At 59.9% G+C, this 18,507-nt stretch overlaps 6 non-coding genes across 6 annotated transcripts; all 6 read right to left on the bottom strand.

Moving 5' to 3' along the window:
• Window positions 1-207: 207 nt before the first annotated feature.
• On the bottom strand, window positions 208-326 carry LOC133240778 (5S ribosomal RNA). The gene has a single exon (XR_009734377.1). It is a non-coding gene; the product is annotated as a 5S ribosomal RNA (ribosomal RNA).
• Window positions 327-1,715: 1,389 nt separating this feature from the next.
• LOC133240779 (5S ribosomal RNA) lies at window positions 1,716-1,834 on the bottom strand. The gene has a single exon (XR_009734378.1). It is a non-coding gene; the product is annotated as a 5S ribosomal RNA (ribosomal RNA).
• A 2,000-nt stretch (window positions 1,835-3,834) lies between these two features.
• Window positions 3,835-3,953, bottom strand: LOC133240780 (5S ribosomal RNA). The gene has a single exon (XR_009734379.1). It is a non-coding gene; the product is annotated as a 5S ribosomal RNA (ribosomal RNA).
• Window positions 3,954-5,952: 1,999 nt separating this feature from the next.
• On the bottom strand, window positions 5,953-6,071 carry LOC133240781 (5S ribosomal RNA). Its single transcript, XR_009734380.1, has one exon. It is a non-coding gene; the product is annotated as a 5S ribosomal RNA (ribosomal RNA).
• Window positions 6,072-8,069: 1,998 nt separating this feature from the next.
• LOC133240783 (5S ribosomal RNA) lies at window positions 8,070-8,188 on the bottom strand. The gene has a single exon (XR_009734383.1). It is a non-coding gene; the product is annotated as a 5S ribosomal RNA (ribosomal RNA).
• A 1,980-nt stretch (window positions 8,189-10,168) lies between these two features.
• LOC133240782 (5S ribosomal RNA) lies at window positions 10,169-10,287 on the bottom strand. Its single transcript, XR_009734382.1, has one exon. It is a non-coding gene; the product is annotated as a 5S ribosomal RNA (ribosomal RNA).
• Between the last annotated feature and the right edge of the window lie 8,220 nt (window positions 10,288-18,507).

Below are 18,507 nucleotides of genomic sequence, written 5' to 3' on the forward strand. Positions count from 1 at the left end.
CTCGCGGGCCGCCCGGAGGCAACCCAGGTCTGCAGCGGGAGTCGGGGCCCCGGCCACCCACCCCGGGAGGGGCTGGAAGGCAGGCGACCGCTCTGAGCGCGGTGGGGTGCGAGGGGCCAGCGGCAGGTGGGGCTTGCGGGGGTGGGGGGCGGGCGCTAAAGGAGAGGGGAGGCAAAAGCAAAAAAAAGCAAAAAAAAAGAAAAGAAAAGCCTACAGCACCCGGTATTCCCAGGCGGTCTCCCATCCAAGTACTAACCAGGCCCGACCCTGCTTAGCTTCCGAGATCAGACGAGATCGGGCGCGTTCAGGGTGGTATGGCCGTAGACGGGGCGGCTGCCGCCGGCGCCCTAAGAGCCCTGCGCTGCGCCTGCCTTCGCTCCGACCTGCCGCTCGGCCCAGCCGGCCGCAGCTCTCCACGGAGCGCGCGCTGCACTTGAGCTGCACGACCCGCGACCGGAGTCCCGGCGGCCGTGTGGCCGGCCGACGCCGCTCCGCCCCCCGCACACCGCCACCCCCGGCCAGCACCCGCCTGGCCCGGCCCGGGGACCACGGGGCTTCCGGGACCCGGGACCCTGGACCCGGAGCAGCCGGCCCGGCATGCCTGCGGCGGATCGGGCGTGGGGTGGGGTGGGGTGGGGTGAGGGGCGCGGAGGGGTGAGGCGGGGCGGAGGTCTTGGCGCTCTCCCACCCTGGGACCCTCCAGGCCCGGCCCCGCTCGGAGGCCGCCGCCCCCTCCGCCACCTCTCCCCCTCCCCGCCCCGCCTCCCCCCCCCTCGCCCCCCACCCCACCAAGGCCTTCGCTGCTCAGGGCCACGTGGCCCCGGAGCTCTCTGGCTTCGGGGCCCGCTGGGGCCCGCGGTCCTCTGAGCCTCCCGCGGGCCTGTGCGCAGCCCAGCCGTGGCCCTGAGCGCCCATCCTGCCCGGCACCTGCCCGGTGCCCAAAGCCACCTGGAGCCACCAGCGCGGTGAACCAAGAGCTCGTCCGCCCCGCCCTCGCCCTCCCGAGGCCCCCTTGCCCCCACGCCGCCCTCCAAGCACAGGACCTTCCGGAGGGAGCAGACGAGCGACATGCAGGCACACGGACAGACACACAGACACTCGCAGGCACCCACGCCACGGGAGACAGCCGGCCGGCGGCGCGGCAGCCAGGGCGACAGCCATAGCACCCGTGGGAGGCCGGGGGTCAGGAGAGACAGAGACAGCAGAGAGCCGGTTCAGGGACTGAGCGTGGTCTCACTGGCCTTTCGGCGGCGGTGGGGGGGTGTGTGTGTGTGCTGGCTGTTTGTGTGTGTGTGTGGAGTGTGTGCGCGCGCGCCGGCGGGAGACACAGCGGTAGCCTGCGAGATGCGTCGAGGGGTGGGGCGGGGGACGGGCCGGGGGCTGCGGCTGCGGCGGCGGCTGGGGCCGGGGCCCCGCCCAGAAGTGCCTGAGGCCTGCGAAGGGAGCCCCAGACAGAGAGCACCCCCTCCACCCGCGCCCTCGCCGGTCCTGGTTTCCTGGAAGCCGTGCGGAGGGGCTCGCGGGCCGCCCGGAGGCAACCCAGGTCTGCAGCGGGAGTCGGGGCCCCGGCCACCCACCCGGGAGGCTGAGGCAGGCGGCCGCTCTGGCGCGGTGGGGTGCGAGGGCCAGCGGCAGGTGGGGCTTGCGGGGGTGGGGGGCGGGCGCTAAAGGAGAGGGGAGGCAAAGCAAAAAAAAGCAAAAAAAAAGAAAAGAAAAGCCTACAGCACCCGGTATTCCCAGGCGGTCTCCCATCCAAGTACTAACCAGGCCCGACCCTGCTTAGCTTCCGAGATCAGACGAGATCGGGCGCGTTCAGGGTGGTATGGCCGTAGACGGGGCGGCGCCGCCGGGCGCCCTAAGAGCCCTGCGCTGCGCCTGCCTTTCGCTCCGACCTGCCGCTCGGCCCAGCCGGCCGCAGCTCTCCACGGAGCGCGCGCTGCACTTGAGCTGCACGACCCGCGACCGGAGTCCCGGCGGCCGTGTGGCCGGCCGACGCCGCTCCGCCCCCGCACACCGCCACCCCCGGCCAGCACCCGCCTGGCCCGGCCCGGGGACCACGGGGCTTCCGGGACCCGGGACCCTGGACCCGGAGCAGCCGGCCCGGCATGCCTGCGGCGGATCGGGCGTGGGGTGGGGTGGGGTGGGGTGAGGGGCGCGGAGGGGTGAGGCGGGGCGGAGGTCTTGGCGCTCTCCCACCCTGGGACCCTCCAGGCCCGGCCCCGCTCGGAGGCCGCCGCCCCCTCCGCCACCTCTCCCCCTCCCCGCCCCGCCTCCCCTCCCCCCCCCCCCACCCCACCAAGGCCTTCGCTGCTCAGGGCCACGTGGCCCCGGAGCTCTCTGGCTTCGGGGCCCGCTGGGGCCCGCGGTCCTCTGAGCCTCCCGCGGGCCTGTGCGCAGCCCAGCCGTGGCCCTGAGCGCCCATCCTGCCCGGCACCTGCCCGGTGCCCAAAGCCACCTGGAGCCACCAGCGCGGTGAACCAAGAGCTCGTCCGCCCCGCCCCTTCGCCCTCCCGAGGCCCCCCTTGCCCCCACGCCGCCCTCCAAGCACAGGACCTTCCGGAGGGAGCAGACGAGCGACATGCAGGCACACGGACAGACACACAGACACTCGCAGGCACCCACGCCACGGGAGACAGCCGGCCGGCGCAAGCGCGGCAGCCAGGGCCACAGCCATAGCACCCGTGGGAGGCCGGGGGTCAGGAGAGACAGAGACAGAAAGAGATGAAGGTTCAGAGACACACTCCCAAGACGGCGCGAGGCAGATGCAGACAGACAGACAGACAGACAGACAGACACGAGCGCGCAGGCACACACGGGGAGGGAGAGACAGAGAGAGGGAGACACCGAGCGACTGACAGAGAGACGGAGAACGGGAGACGGACAGGGGACAGGGGATGGCATCCGCTCCGAGATAGACACACTGGCACAGACCGTGACACACCTCAGAGAGAGGCCGTGCGGCAGAAGCAGCTTCCCTAAGGGAGGGGGCGTCAGCCTTGGGCCGGCGGGCCCCGGCTGGACGCAGTGCCCTGGGGCTGGCAATCACCCGTGGGGACCCCCGGACTTCCTCGCATCCGAGGTCTCAAAGGTCCCCTTCGGCTTGGCCACCTACGGCGAGACCCAGCCCCCGCCCCCAGGCCAGAGGGTGAGTGCGGGAGAGTGTGTGTGTGAGTGTGTCGGTGGGCGACGGTGGGGTCTGGTCGACTGGGGGCCGGGGGAACCCAGAATGGAGGGGACAGGGTGTGGCGGCCGGGGGTTTGGAAGTCTGTGTGGTCCTCTTGCTGTCTGTCTCTCTCTCTCCCTCTTTCTCCGTCTCCCTTACCCGTGGTCTCCGGCTCTCGACCTTTCTCGGCGGCGGTGGGGGGTGTGTGTGTGTGCGTGACTGTTTTGTGTGTGTGTGTGTGAGTGTTGTGCGCGCGCGCCTGCGGGAGACCCAGCGGTTGCCTGCGAGGATGCGTCGAGGGGTGGGGCTGGGGACGGGCCGGGGGCTGCGGCTGCGGCGGGGGCTGGGGCCGGGGCCCCGCCCAGAAGTGCCTGAGGCCTGCCAAGGGAGCCCCAGACAGAGAGCACCCCCTCCACCCGCGCCCTCGCCGGTCCTCTGGTTTCCTGGAAGCCGAATGCGGAGGGGCTCGCGGGCCGCCCGGAGGCAACCCAGGTCTGCAGCGGGAGTCGGGGCCCCGGCCACCCACCCCGGGAGGGGCTGGAAGGCAGGCGACCGCTCTGGCGCGGTGGGGTGCGAGGGGCCAGCGGCAGGTGGGGCTTGCGGGGGTGGGGGGCGGGCGCTAAAGGAGAGGGGAGGCAAAAGCAAAAAAAAGCAAAAAAAAAGAAAAGAAAAGCCTACAGCACCCGGTATTCCCAGGCGGTCTCCCATCCAAGTACTAACCAGGCCCGACCCTGCTTAGCTTCCGAGATCAGACGAGATCGGGCGCGTTCAGGGTGGTATGGCCGTAGACGGGGCGGCTGCCGCCGGGCGCCCTAAGAGCCCTGCGCTGCGCCTGCCTTTCGCTCCGACCTGCCGCTCGGCCCAGCCGGCCGCAGCTCTCCACGGAGCGCGCGCTGCACTTGAGCTGCACGACCCGCGACCGGAGTCCCGGCGGCCGTGTGGCCGGCCGACGCCGCTCCGCCCCCCGCACACCGCCACCCCCGGCCAGCACCCGCCTGGCCCGGCCCGGGGACCACGGGGCTTCCGGGACCCGGGACCCTGGACCCGGAGCTGCCGGCCCGGCATGCCTGCGGCGGATCGGGCGTGGGTGGGGTGGGGTGGGGTGAGGGGCGCGGAGGGGTGAGGCGGGGCGGAGGTCTTGGCGCTCTCCCACCCTGGGACCCTCCAGGCCCGGCCCCGCTCGGAGGCCGCCGCCCCCTCCGCCACCTCTCCCCCTCCCCGCCCCGCCTCCCCTCCCCCCCCCCCCACCCCACCAAGGCCTTCGCTGCTCAGGGCCACGTGGCCCCGGAGCTCTCTGGCTTCGGGGCCCGCTGGGGCCCGCGGTCCTCTGAGCCTCCCGCGGGCCTGTGCGCAGCCCAGCCGTGGCCCTGAGCGCCCATCCTGCCCGGCACCTGCCCGGTGCCCAAAGCCACCTGGAGCCACCAGCGCGGTGAACCAAGAGCTCGTCCGCCCCGCCCCTTCGCCCTCCCGAGGCCCCCCTTGCCCCCACGCCGCCCTCCAAGCACAGGACCTTCCGGAGGGAGCAGACGAGCGACATGCAGGCACACGGACAGACACACAGACACTCGCAGGCACCCACGCCACGGGAGACAGCCGGCCGGCGCAAGCGCGGCAGCCAGGGCCACAGCCATAGCACCCGTGGGAGGCCGGGGGTCAGGAGAGACAGAGACAGAAAGAGATGAAGGTTCAGAGACACACTCCCAAGACGGCGCGAGGCAGATGCAGACAGACAGACAGACAGACAGACAGACACGAGCGCGCAGGCACACACGGGGAGGGAGAGACAGAGAGAGGGAGACACCGAGCGACTGACAGAGAGACGGAGAACGGGAGACGGACAGGGGACAGGGGATGGCATCCGCTCCGAGATAGACACACTGGCACAGACCGTGACACACCTCAGAGAGAGGCCGTGCGGCAGAAGCAGCTTCCCTAAGGGAGGGGGCGTCAGCCTTGGGCCGGCGGGCCCCGGCTGGACGCAGTGCCCTGGGGCTGGCAATCACCCGTGGGGACCCCGGACTTCCTCGCATCCGAGGTCTCAAAGGTCCCCTTCGGCTTGGCCACCTACGGCGAGACCCAGCCCCCGCCCCCAGGCCAGAGGGTGAGTGCGGGAGAGTGTGTGTGTGAGTGTGTCGGTGGGCGACGGTGGGGTCTGGTCGACTGGGGGCCGGGGGAACCCAGAATGGAGGGGACAGGGTGTGGCGGCCGGGGGTTTGGAAGTCTGTGTGGTCCTCTTGCTGTCTGTCTCTCTCTCTCCCTCTTTCTCCGTCTCCCTTACCCGTGGTCTCCGGCTCTCGACCTTTCTCGGCGGCGGTGGGGGGGTGTGTGTGTGTGCGTGACTGTTTTGTGTGTGTGTGTGAGTGTTGTGCGCGCGCGCCTGCGGGAGACCCAGCGGTTGCCTGCGAGGATGCGTCGAGGGGTGGGGCTGGGGACGGGCCGGGGGCTGCGGCTGCGGCAGGGGCTGGGGCCGGGGCCCCGCCCAGAAGTGCCTGAGGCCTGCCAAGGGAGCCCCAGACAGAGAGCACCCCCTCCACCCGCGCCCTCGCCGGTCCTCTGGTTTCCTGGAAGCCGAATGCGGAGGGGCTCGCGGGCCGCCCGGAGGCAACCCAGGTCTGCAGCGGGAGTCGGGGCCCCGGCCACCCACCCCGGGAGGGGCTGGAAGGCAGGCGACCGCTCTGAGCGCGGTGGGGTGCGAGGGGCCAGCGGCAGGTGGGGCTTGCGGGGGGGGGGGGCGGGCGCTAAAGGAGAGGGGAGGCAAAAGCAAAAAAGCAAAAAAAAAAGAAAAGAAAAGCCTACAGCACCCGGTATTCCCAGGCGGTCTCCCATCCAAGTACTAACCAGGCCCGACCCTGCTTAGCTTCCGAGATCAGACGAGATCGGGCGCGTTCAGGGTGGTATGGCCGTAGACGGGGGCGGCTGCCGCCGGGCGCCCTAAGAGCCCTGCGCTGCGCCTGCCTTTCGCTCCGACCTGCCGCTCGGCCCAGCCGGCCGCAGCTCTCCACGGAGCGCGCGCTGCACTTGAGCTGCACGACCCGCGACCGGAGTCCCGGCGGCCGTGTGGCCGGCCGACGCCGCTCCGCCCCCCGCACACCGCCACCCCCGGCCAGCACCCGCCTGGCCCGGCCCGGGGACCACGGGGCTTCCGGGACCCGGGACCCTGGACCCGGAGCAGCCGGCCCGGCATGCCTGCGGCGGATCGGGCGTGGGGTGGGGTGGGGTGAGGGGCGCGGAGGGGTGAGGCGGGGCGGAGGTCTTGGCGCTCTCCCACCCTGGGACCCTCCAGGCCCGGCCCCGCTCGGAGGCCGCCGCCCCCTCCGCCACCTCTCCCCCTCCCCGCCCCGCCTCCCCCCCCCCCCCCCCACCCCACCAAGGCCTTCGCTGCTCAGGGCCACGTGGCCCCGGAGCTCTCTGGCTTCGGGGCCCGCTGGGGCCCGCGGTCCTCTGAGCCTCCCGCGGGCCTGTGCGCAGCCCAGCCGTGGCCCTGAGCGCCCATCCTGCCCGGCACCTGCCCGGTGCCCAAAGCCACCTGGAGCCACCAGCGCGGTGAACCAAGAGCTCGTCCGCCCCGCCCCTTCGCCCTCCCGAGGCCCCCTTGCCCCCACGCCGCCCTCCAAGCACAGGACCTTCCGGAGGGAGCAGACGAGCGACATGCAGGCACACGGACAGACACACAGACACTCGCAGGCACCCACGCCACGGGAGACAGCCGGCCGGCGCAAGCGCGGCAGCCAGGGCCACAGCCATAGCACCCGTGGGAGGCCGGGGGTCAGGAGAGACAGAGACAGAAAGAGATGAAGGTTCAGAGACACACTCCCAAGACGGCGCGAGGCAGATGCAGACAGACAGACAGACAGACAGACAGACACGAGCGCGCAGGCACACACGGGGAGGGAGAGACAGAGAGAGGGAGACACCGAGCGACTGACAGAGAGACGGAGAACGGGAGACGGACAGGGGACAGGGGATGGCATCCGCTCCGAGATAGACACACTGGCACAGACCGTGACACACCTCAGAGAGAGGCCGTGCGGCAGAAGCAGCTTCCCTAAGGGAGGGGGCGTCAGCCTTGGGCCGGCGGGCCCCGGCTGGACGCAGTGCCCTGGGGCTGGCAATCACCCGTGGGGACCCCCGGACTTCCTCGCATCCGAGGTCTCAAAGGTCCCCTTCGGCTTGGCCACCTACGGCGAGACCCAGCCCCCGCCCCCAGGCCAGAGGGTGAGTGCGGGAGAGTGTGTGTGTGAGTGTGTCGGTGGGCGACGGTGGGGTCTGGTCGACTGGGGGCCGGGGGAACCCAGAATGGAGGGGACAGGGTGTGGCGGCCGGGGGTTTGGAAGTCTGTGTGGTCCTCTTGCTGTCTGTCTCTCTCTCTCCCTCTTTCTCCGTCTCCCTTACCCGTGGTCTCCGGCTCTCGACCTTTCTCGGCGGCGGTGGGGGGGTGTGTGTGTGTGCGTGACTGTTTTGTGTGTGTGTGTGTGAGTGTTGTGCGCGCGCGCCTGCGGGAGACCCAGCGGTTGCCTGCGAGGATGCGTCGAGGGGTGGGGCTGGGGACGGGCCGGGGGCTGCGGCTGCGGCGGGGGCTGGGGCCGGGGCCCCGCCCAGAAGTGCCTGAGGCCTGCCAAGGGAGCCCCAGACAGAGAGCACCCCCTCCACCCGCGCCCTCGCCGGTCCTCTGGTTTCCTGGAAGCCGAATGCGGAGGGGCTCGCGGGCCGCCCGGAGGCAACCCAGGTCTGCAGCGGGAGTCGGGGCCCCGGCCACCCACCCCGGGAGGGGCTGGAAGGCAGGCGACCGCTCTGAGCGCGGTGGGGTGCGAGGGGCCAGCGGCAGGTGGGGCTTGCGGGGGTGGGGGGCGGGCGCTAAAGGAGAGGGGAGGCAAAAGCAAAAAACAAAAAAAAAAAAGAAAAGAAAAGCCTACAGCACCCGGTATTCCCAGGCGGTCTCCCATCCAAGTACTAACCAGGCCCGACCCTGCTTGGCTTCCGAGATCAGACGAGATCGGGCGCGTTCAGGGTGGTATGGCCGTAGACGGGGGCGGCTGCCGCCGGGCGCCCTAAGAGCCCTGCGCTGCGCCTGCCTTTCGCTCCGACCTGCCGCTCGGCCCAGCCGGCCGCAGCTCTCCACGGAGCGCGCGCTGCACTTGAGCTGCACGACCCGCGACCGGAGTCCCGGCGGCCGTGTGGCCGGCCGACGCCGCTCCGCCCCCCGCACACCGCCACCCCCGGCCAGCACCCGCCTGGCCCGGCCCGGGGGACCACGGGGCTTCCGGGACCCTGGACCCGGAGCAGCCGGCCCGGCATGCCTGCGGCGGATCGGGCGTGGGGTGGGGTGGGGTGGGGTGAGGGGCGCGGAGGGGTGAGGCGGGGCGGAGGTCTTGGCGCTCTCCCACCCTGGGACCCTCCAGGCCCGGCCCCGCTCGGAGGCCGCCGCCCCCTCCGCCACCTCTCCCCCCCCCCGCCCCCCCTCCCCACCCCACCAAGGCCTTCGCGGCTCAGGGCCACGTGGCCCCGGAGCTCTCTGGCTTCGGGGCCCGCTGGGGCCCGCGGTCCTCTGAGCCTCCCGCGGGCCTGTGCGCAGCCCAGCCGTGGCCCTGAGCGCCCATCCTGCCCGGCACCTGCCCGGTGCCCAAAGCCACCTGGAGCCACCAGCGCGGTGAACCAAGAGCTCGTCCGCCCCGCCCCTTCGCCCTCCCGAGGCCCCCTTGCCCCCACGCCGCCCTCCAAGCACAGGACCTTCCGGAGGGAGCAGACGAGCGACATGCAGGCACACGGACAGACACACAGACACTCGCAGGCACCCACGCCACGGGAGACAGCCGGCCGGCGCAAGCGCGGCAGCCAGGGCCACAGCCATAGCACCCGTGGGAGGCCGGGGGTCAGGAGAGACAGAGACAGAAAGAGATGAAGGTTCAGAGACACACTCCCAAGACGGCGCGAGGCAGATGCAGACAGACAGACAGACAGACAGACAGACAGAGCGCGCAGGCACACACGGGGAGGGAGAGACAGAGAGAGGGAGACACCGAGCGACTGACAGAGAGACGGAGAACGGGAGACGGACAGGGGACAGGGGATGGCATCCGCTCCGAGATAGACACACTGGCACAGACCGTGACACACCTCAGAGAGAGGCCGTGCGGCAGAAGCAGCTTCCCTAAGGGAGGGGGCGTCAGCCTTGGGCCGGCGGGCCCCGGCTGGACGCAGTGCCCTGGGGCTGGCAATCACCCGTGGGGACCCCGGACTTCCTCGCATCCGAGGTCTCAAAGGTCCCCTTCGGCTTGGCCACCTACGGCGAGACCCAGCCCCCGCCCCCAGGCCAGAGGGTGAGTGCGGGAGAGTGTGTGTGTGAGTGTGTCGGTGGGCGACGGTGGGGTCTGGTCGACTGGGGGCCGGGGGAACCCAGAATGGAGGGGACAGGGTGTGGCGGCCGGGGGTTTGGAAGTCTGTGTGGTCCTCTTGCTGTCTGTCTCTCTCTCTCCCTCTTTCTCCGTCTCCCTTACCCGTGGTCTCCGGCTCTCGACCTTTCTCGGCGGCGGTGGGGGGCTGTGTGTGTGTGCGTGACTGTTTTGTGTGTGTGTGTGTGAGTGTTGTGCGCGCGCGCCTGCGGGAGACCCAGCGGTTGCCTGCGAGGATGCGTCGAGGGTGGGGCTGGGGACGGGCCGGGGGCTGCGGCTGCGGCGGGGGCTGGGGCCGGGGCCCCGCCCAGAAGTGCCTGAGGCCTGCCAAGGGAGCCCCAGACAGAGAGCACCCCCTCCACCCGCGCCCTCGCCGGTCCTCTGGTTTCCTGGAAGCCGAATGCGGAGGGGCTCGCGGGCCGCCCGGAGGCAACCCAGGTCTGCAGCGGGAGTCGGGGCCCCGGCCACCCACCCCGGGAGGGGCTGGAAGGCAGGCGACCGCTCTGAGCGCGGTGGGGTGCGAGGGGCCAGCGGCAGGTGGGGCTTGCGGGGGTGGGGGGCGGGCGCTAAAGGAGAGGGGAGGCAAAAGCAAAAAAAAGCAAAAAAAGAAAAGAAAAGCCTACAGCACCCGGTATTCCCAGGCGGTCTCCCATCCAAGTACTAACCAGGCCCGACCCTGCTTAGCTTCCGAGATCAGACGAGATCGGGCGCGTTCAGGGTGGTATGGCCGTAGACGGGGGCCGCCGGGCGCCCTAAGAGCCCTGCGCTGCGCCTGCCTTTCGCTCCGACCTGCCGCTCGGCCCAGCCGGCCGCAGCTCTCCACGGAGCGCGCGCTGCACTTGAGCTGCACGACCCGCGACCGGAGTCCCGGCGGCCGTGTGGCCGGCCGACGCCGCTCCGCCCCCGCACACCGCCACCCCCGGCCAGCACCCGCCTGGCCCGCCTGCAATGTGGGAGATCTGGGTTCGATCCCTGGGTTGGGAAGATCCCTTGGTGAAGGGCAGGGCTACCCACTCCAGTATTCTGGCCCGGAGAATTCCACGGACTGTATAGTTCTTGGGGTTGCAAAGAGTCGGACACGACTGAGTGACTTTTTTACTTTACTTAGTGCCACTTGCAGCAACGTGGATGGACCTAGAGATGGTCACACTAAGCGAAGTCAGCGAGGCAGAGAAAGGCAAACACCGTGTGACACCACCTACACGGGGCTTCCCAGGTGGCCAGTGCAGGAAACATGAGCGATGTGGGTTCGATCCCGGGGTTGGGAAGATTCCCTGGAGGAGAGCATGGCAACCCGCTCCAGTAGTCTTGCCTGGAGAATTCCACGGACAGAGGAGCCTGGTGGTTTATAGTACATGGGGTCAAAGAGTCTGACAGGACTGAGCACTTAGCACTCACATATGCCCTTGCAATAACCAACTGGCTCTGTCGAGGCCATTACCTCAGTGCCCTCAATTTCTGCCCTATGGTCCAGGGTCGGCAGCGAATGTTTGCCATGAGAACTTTCTGGAACATGTATGTTCTGTGTTAGGGTCCACAAGGGGCTCATAGTGTATTATTTAAAAATGGCCCATCGTGGTGACCTGACAAACAAGAGATGAAGTCACAGTGGCCACACTGCTCTGGTGGTATCCCGTTTTTCCTGAAGGCAAGGTCCCGTTTTTCCCTGCTGGTGCCAGTTTCTCAAGACTATGTGACCACCCAACTGTGAAACTCCCTCCGACTATGTGACACAAGACCCCAGCTTCGGACTAAAGATAAACTAAGACCCCCTCCCTTCGGGGCACAATAGCCCATTGATAGGGTATAAGAAGGTTTGGCTGTAAAGGGAGAGCTCTGGTTTCTCTCTAAAGCCAATCACTGTCTTTCTTCCCATAGTAAATCTTTCTCTCCCTGAATGCCTGGATCTCTCTTTTTATCTGTGCTTGCCAATCTTCTGGAAGATTTGTTCTAGGTTCTATGAAGACCTACAAGACCTTTTAGAACTAACACCCAAAAAAGATGTCCTTTTCATTATAGGGAACTGGAATGCAAAAGTAGGAACTCAGGAAACACCTGGAGTAACAGGCAAATTTGGCCTTGGAATATGGAATGAAGCAGGGCAAAGACTAATAGAGTTTTGCCAAGAAAATGCACTGGTCATAGCAAACACCCTCTTCCAACAACACAAGAGAAGACTCTACACATGGACATCACCAGATGGTCAACACCGAAATCAGATTGATTATATTCTTTGCAGCCAAAGATGGAGAAGCTCTATACAGTCAGCAAAAACAAGACCAGGAGCTGACTGTGTGTGGCTCAGATCATGAACTCCTTATTGCCAAATTCAGACTTAAATTGAAGAAAGTAGGGAAAACCACTAGATCATTCAGGTATGACCTAAATCAAATCCCTTAAGATTATACAGTGGAAGTGAGAAATAGATTTAAGGGCCTAGATCTGATAGATAGAGTGCCTGATGAACTATGGAATGAGGTTCATGACATTGTACAGGAGACAGGGATCAAGACCATCCCCATGGCAAAGAAATGCAAAAAAGCAAAATGGCTGTCTGGGGATGCCTTACAAATAGCTGTGAAAAGAAGAGAAGCGAAAAGCAAAGGAGAAAAGGAAAGATATAAGCATCTGAATGCAGAGTTCCAAAGAATAGCAAGAAGACATAAGAAAGCCTTCCTCAGCGATCAATGCAAAAAAATAGAGGAAAACAACAGAATGGGAAAGACTAGAGATCTCTTCAAGAAAATTAGAGATACCAAGGGGACATTTCATGCACAGATGGGCTTGATAAAGGACAGAAATGGTATGGACCTAACAGAAGCAGAAGATATTAAGAAGAGGTGGCAAGAATACACAGAAGAACTGTACAAAAAGATCTTCACGACCCAGATAATCACGATGGTGTGATCACTCACCTAGAGCCAGACATCCTGGAATGTGAAGTCAAGTGGGCCTTAGAAAGCTAGTGGAGGTGATGGAATCCAGTTGAGCTATTTCAAATCCTGAAAGATGATGCTGTGAAAGTGCTGCATCACTATGCCAGCAAATTTGGAAAACTCAGCAGTGGCCACAGGACTGGAAAAGGTCAGTTTTCATTCCAATCCCAAAGAAAGGCAATGCCAAAGAATGCTCAAACTACCACTTAATTGCACTCATCTAACATGCTAGTAAAGTAATGCTCAAAATTCTTCAAGCCAGGCTTCAGCAATATGTGAACTGTGAACTTCCAGATGTTCAAGCTGGTTTTAGAAAAGGCAGAGGAACCAGAGATCAAATTGCCAACATCCGCTGGATCATCGAAAAAGCAAGAGAGTTTCAGAAAAACATCTATTTTTGATTTATTGACTATGCCAAAGCCTTTGACTGTGTGGATCACAATAAACTGTGGAAAATTCTGAAAGAGATGGGAACACCAGACCACCTGATCTGCCTCTTGAGAAACCTGTATGCAGGTCAGGAAGCAAGAGTTAGAACTGGACATGGAACAACAGACTGGTTCCAAATAGGAAAAGGAGTTCGTTAAGGCTGTATATTATCACCCTGCTTATTTAACTTATATGCAGAGTACATCATGAGAAATGCTGGACTGGAAGAAACACAAGCTGGAATCAAGATTGCCAGGAGAAATATCAATAACCTCAGATATGCAGATGACACCACCCTTATGGCAGAAAGTGAAGAGGAACTCAAAAGCCTCTTGATGAAAGTGAAAGTGGAGAGTGAAAAAGTTGGCTTAAAGTTCAACATTCAGAAAACAAAGATCATGGCATTCGGTCCCATCACTTCATGGGAAATAGATGGGGAAACAGTGGAAACAGTGTCAGACTTTATTTTGAGGGGCTCCAAAATCACTGCAGATGGTGACTGCAGCCATGAAATTAAAAGACGCTTACTCCTTGGAAGGAAAGTTATGACCAACCTAGATAGTATATTCAAAAGCAGAGACATTACTTTGCCAACAAAGGTTCGTCTAGTCAAGGCTATGGTTTTTCCTGTGGTCATGTATGGATGTGAGAGTTGGACTGTGAAGAAGGCTGAGTGCCAAAAAATTGATGCTTTTGAACTGTGGTGTTGGAGAAGACTCTTGAGAGTCCCTTGGACTGCAAGGACATCCAACCAGTCCATTCTGAAGGAGATCAGCCCTGGGATTTCTTTGGAGGGAATGATGCTAAAGCTGAAACTCCAGTACTTTGGCCACTTTATTCGAAGAGTTGACTCATTGGAAAAGACTCTGATGCTGGGAGGGATTGGGGTCAGGAGGAGAAGGGGACAACAGAGGATGAGATGGCTGGATGGCATCACTGACTCGATGGACGTGAGTCTGAGTGAACTCCGGGAGTTGGTGATGGACAGGGAGGCCTGGCGTGCTGGGATTCATGGGGTTGCAAAGAGTCGGACATAACTGAGCGACGGAACTGAACTGAACTGATGGCTGTTCCCGTTTCATCCACAGTAAAGCTGTCTTCCAAGTTGCAAATGGATCAGGGCATTAAGGAGGAAATCGGATTAGTAGAATTGCTTCAGGCCAAGATCTTGCCGTGGGTAAATTCATCCTCCTGCTGCCTAGGCGTCATCTGTATGAAGGTGGTGTGTGTGGAAGGGGAGGGGAGGGATCCTGGGCCTCAGAGAGAGAATCCAGCAGTGTTAGCAGACACTAGGTATTACTTCGATGGGTCAGTGAAAGACAAAGTCTTTGAAGGATAAAAGATGCTATCAGCAGCCATAATAAAAGCAACCGAGAGAGTACTTATGTAGGATTCCTGAAGAGCAACATCTTTCGTGGCAAAACAACAATTTCTCTTACAGGCTAACTGAAATAATCAGCTTAATTTTGAAGAAAGGACTCCTTCTGCCCCCTAACTCTGAATGTAAAATAAATAAAAACCAAACTATCTCATCTAGTGACACCCCCCATCCCCCTCAATCTTGCTTGGATTCATTTGAAACCTGAGATAACAATGGGAAACAGACAGCTGTTTCTATGCGTTTCTATGAACAAGAAACTAGCTAAGCAAATTTACATGGGCAAATATTTCAGGGTATTAGTTATTCTCTAAAGAGAAAAGTCTGACACTGTTTCCACTGTTTCCCCAACTATTTCCCATGAAGTGATGGGACCAGATGCCATGATCTTCGTTTTCTGAATGTTGAGCTTTAAGCCAACTTTTTCACTCTCCTCTTTCGCTTTCATCAAGAGGCTTTTGAGTTCCTCTTCACTTTCTGCCATAAGGGTGGTGTCATCTGCATATCTGAGGGTATTGGTATTTCTCCCCTGCAATCTTGATTCCAGCTTGTGCTTCTTCCAGCCCAGCATTTCTCATGATGTACTCTGCATATAAGTTAAATAAGCAGGGTGACAATATACAGCCTTGATGTACTCCTTTTCCTATTTGGAACCAGTCCTTTGAAACAGTGTCAGACTTTATTTTTTGGGCTCCCAAATCACTGCAGATGATGATTGCAGCCATGAAATTAAAAGACGCTTACTCCTTGGAAGGAAAGTTATGACTAACCTAGCTAGCATATTGAAAAGCAGAGATATTATTTTGCCAACAAAGGCCCGTCTAGTCAAGGCTATGGTTTTTCCAGTAGTCATGTATGGTTGTGAGAGTTGGACTGTGAAGAAAGCTGAGTGCCGAAGAATTGATGCTTTTGAACTGTGGTGTTGGAGAAGACTCTTGAGAGTCCCTTGGACTGCAAGGAGATTCAACCAGTCCATCCTAAAGGAGATCAGTCCTGGGTATTCATTGGAAGGACTGATGCTGAAGGTGAAACTCCAGTACTTTGGCCACCTCATGCGAAGAGTTGACTCGTTGGAAAAGACCCTGATGCTGGGAGGGACTGGGGGCAGGAGGAGACGGGGACGACAGAGGATGAGATGGCTGGATGGCATCACCGACTCGATGGACTTGAGTTTGAGTGAACTTCAGGAGTTGGTGATGGACAGGGAGGCCTGGCGTGCTTCGATTCATGGGGTTGCAAAGAGGTGGACACGACTGAGTGACTGAACTACCACTAAGGAGAACAACTTTCCAACATGAAGCAATATTTATTCCCAGTGAAAATGAATACACTAATTCTAATGAAAAAAATTTTTTCTGTAATGTTATATATTATATATGATTGCTTTACAATGTTGTGTTAGTTTTGTAACCAGGAAGGGTTAATTTTGAATTTATGTTGGAACTGTTTCTGTGACTTTAACCCTTTTTTGTTATTAAACATACATAATGGCCTGCCTCAGGGAGATAACCTGAGCTGCCCTCCCACCTGTGAAGGACTGCAAACAAGTGAAACACATCCCCTTGCCTGAGGCTTCTCATTCCAGGGGACATTTGCAAGGATTGAATAGTCTTTTTACTCGGTTTCCTCACCTCCCCCCACCCCCCATCTCTGATGTGTGAAAGAACCTTGCAACCAGGTCCTGACAAGAAAGTTATTCTGAGGCACTAGCCTGGCGTCTTCTCTGTCAGCTGGCTCCCCAGCTAAAATCTGTTCCTTGCCTCAGTGCTTCCTCTCTCAGATTCATTGGCCTGTCCTGTGGTGAACTGAGTCAGCCCAGACGCAGTAACAGTTTCTGCTGTACAATGAAGTGAAATAGTTCCAAGTATACATATATCCCCTCCCCCTTGGACCTTCCTCCCTCCCACCTCCCATCCACCCATCTAGGTCAACACAGAGCACCTGAGCTGAGCTTCCGGTGCTTAATTCAAAAGGACACATGCACCCTAATACAACTTATCAGGAGTATTGTGCTATGGCTATTTTGTTCAAGGAAGCACTTAAAGGTAAGGGGAAATAATTCCTTTGTTTTTTCTAATTCAGATTGTTTTACTTACTCCAAGGAGAATTTTCTCCATTTTCTCTAAATTTACGTAGGTTTTAATATACCTTTGTAAATGTGTAACAAATTCGAGTAACACTCCCCCACTTCTAACCAGTCTATATTCCAACAGAAACCTCATATTTATGACAGATGTATCGTCTGCTCTCTCTTTATATTGCTGATGGAGTAAAGAGAGAAAAAAAAAAACAGATAAAGGACATCTGTGGGTTTGGCCAGCAATAAAGGCAGGTTGGGGTGTAAGATTTTGGATGCCAATCAGAAGCAGATAGAGATACCACCCTCTCTGCACATGGCTGAGGTTGCCTCTCTTGATGGATAAGGACCTGGAAAAAGGAGTTTCTGAGCTTATTCTGAAGGAGAACCCAGCAGGATGGGGACTTGGTCCTCTGGGGAGATGCAAGCAAGTGGGACCCAGGCTTTCCCTCCTCACATACCTGCCTTCACTGCTCGGTGGATGGGCAGGATGGCTCACCTGAGCATCAGGGACTCCTGAAAGAAGTTGTGCTTGTTGGTGTTTCTCCAGATGCTTCTAGAATGCTGGGATGCCTTTGGTGGGTTCATGGGAGCTGGCTGGCTGCCAGGGATCAGGATGGGTAGACAGGGTGCTGAGAAGCAGGCAGGGAGGAGTCTGCTGTGCAAGTTGCTCTGCCCTCTAGTTCTCAGGAGCAGGTCTGTGTGTCTGCAGTGATGCTCTGAGCAGAGGAGAAGCCAGGAAGCCACTCACGCATATGCATGTTAAGGTGGCTGTGGCAGCAGAGATTGGCTGGAGTTGAGGCAGCCAAAGGCAAGAAGCTTGGCCAGGTGATCTAGGACCACTTGATGATGCCCAAATAATCACACGGGTGACCCTTTGTGCCCAGGAAGGGCTCTGCTGTTTGCAAAGCACTTTATATCTGTTACCATGACTAGTGTTCACAAAATAATTAAGGAAGGTGCAACGCATAGCTTCTTCTTTTTTACTTTTAACTATCAAGAAAGAAACTTAGAGACAGTAAGGATCTTGTCCGTGTCCATGTAATAGGGAAGAATAAGTCTCACTCCATATTAAGTCTGTTTCTTTTAGTTTAGCCTTTGTGTTCTATTGCATGCATTAAGAATGTTGCCATAGCCTGAAATACACAGGATAGTCCATTCTCAGAGCCCAAAGGCTCTGACCTTTAAGGGTATAACACTTTTCCTTTTGTATAGACATAAAAAGTTGCAGAGCAGAGAATAACATTTGTCCTGTTGGAGATCTATAGGAATACTCTGACCTGATCTACCTGGACAGCTGTGGGAACAAAGGACTCCTACACCAAGAAGTTTGAAAGAATCAACCATGCCCCTCCCTTGTGTGTGTGCTAAGTCACTTCAGTTGCCTGCGACTCTTTGCCACCCTATGGACTATAGCCCACAAGGCCCCTCTGTCCATGGGATTCTCCAGGCAAAAATACTGCAGTGGGTTGCCATGCCCACCTCCAGGGGATCTTCCCAACTCAGGGACTGAACCTGTGTCTCTTTAAGTCTCCTGCATTGGCAGGCGGGTCCTTTACCACTAGCTTTATTTTACCACTGTTTACCATTCTTTACCACTACCACTATTCCCAGTGTTATTTTTCTCTTTTGAAAAAAGTCAAACCTACAGAAATATTGATAGAACAATACAAAGCGTGTAAGTACTGTACACTTATAACCTAGATCTCCACCAATTGCTAACATTTTGTCACATTTGCTTGATTTTTATCTATACATTCTCCCCACCCGCCCCAACCATTTTAAAGTAACTATCTAGAGGGAACTTCCCTAGTGACCCAGTGGTTAAGACTCTACGCTTTTGGCGTAAGGGGTGCAGGTTTGATCCCTGGTCAGGGAACTAGATCCCACAAGCCATGAGATGCAGCCAAAAAAAAAAAAAAAAGTAACTATCAGGAAAATGGGCTTCCCAGGTGGTGCTAGAGAACCTGCCTGCCAGTGCAGGAGACCTAGGAGATCCAGGTTTGATCTGGGTCAGGAAGATCACCTGGAGAAGGAAATAGCAACCCACTCCAGTTTTCTTGCCTGAAAAATCTCATGGACAGAGGGGCCTTGTGGGCTGCAGTCCAGAGAGTCACACAGAGCTGGACACGACT

Source organism: Bos javanicus, chromosome 28 (assembly GCF_032452875.1).
Source record: "Bos javanicus breed banteng chromosome 28, ARS-OSU_banteng_1.0, whole genome shotgun sequence".
Taxonomy (NCBI): Eukaryota; Metazoa; Chordata; class Mammalia; order Artiodactyla; family Bovidae; genus Bos; species Bos javanicus.